The sequence below is a fragment of the Mus caroli genome, chromosome 15, assembly GCF_900094665.2.
Source record: "Mus caroli chromosome 15, CAROLI_EIJ_v1.1, whole genome shotgun sequence".
NCBI classification, from domain to species: domain Eukaryota; kingdom Metazoa; phylum Chordata; class Mammalia; order Rodentia; family Muridae; genus Mus; species Mus caroli.
In genome coordinates this window covers 72,555,602-72,556,760 of record NC_034584.1, presented here as the reverse complement: position 1 = coordinate 72,556,760, position 1,159 = coordinate 72,555,602, and positions in this window count along the sequence as shown.

Genomic DNA, 1,159 nt, shown 5'->3' with positions numbered 1-1,159 from the left:
AAAAGTGCTCTCCTGCTCTGAAAACTGATGGGATGTCCAGAGCAGCCACTGTCGCCTGGTGAGCTTGCAGCCTACAGCATCAATAGCAGAAGCCAACGGCTTCAGACAGAGACAGAAAGATAAACCGGGCCGACACTGTTAGCCTGCATCAGCCTTGCTTCCAGGATGAATGCTGGAGGACCCAGTTACTCGTTTTTAGCACACTTGGCCAGACTTTCTACCGATGATGTTCCCTGTTAGTACCGGAGGCCCTAGACCCTGAGTGCAGCGGCTGAGGATCAGAGGCCTCCTGAGCAGCGGATGACAAGCTGTGAGATGGGTTTGAAAACCCTAGATGTTTTGAAACAGGAGGAAGTGCTTGCTGGGTTGGCTCAGAAGTGAGGCTTGCTCCACAGCATCCACCTGGTACCAAAGCACACAGTGTGTGGCCTGGGAGGGGCCGGGGCTCTCTACTCTATGCTCAGCCCTCTTGTCCATGGCATCATGGCCCAGGAGTGAGGTAAGCACCTGCTGGACCAGACCTCCATCTCTTCCAAAGCTCTCAGCCTCCAGCTGGCTGCTTCCTGCTCCTTCTTCCGAAGCAGGGACCTCTTAGCCCCACCATCTCACATCCACACTCACAAGTCAATCCTGGATGACTGTCATCCTAGGGTTCCCTAATTCAAGCCCCCAACTGCACTGCCCCTCCTGAGCTGGGCCTTGGCCCTTTCCCCTGGTCAGCAGTGATGTCTTTCCCAGGATACCTCCTGCTTTCCCTCTCTCAGTCCCTGCACCAAATTCACCGGGCAATCTCAGTAGGATCTTGTGTCACAGACACACTGTGCCACCCCAAGTGTCATCCTAAGATCTGCTGTCGGCTGGAGCCAGGACTCATCTGACAGGCTGTCTGGAGTCTGGGGGCTGCACCATGCCCTCAGGAGCTCATAGGCTATCTAGGAGGTCCCCATGTCAGCAGAGAACAGGGAAGTGGTCCCTCTGTGTATCTGTCCCCTGTGCTTTCAGTCCTATGTGCTCTGTCAACACGGACACTCAGTCCCCGATTCAGGTTCTCATCCAGAGCTATCATGTCATTCTTTTTGTTTTGTTCAATATCAAGATTTCTTTTTTATAGGCCTGGCTCTTCTGGAACTTGCTCTGTAGATCAGGGTGGCCTTGAACT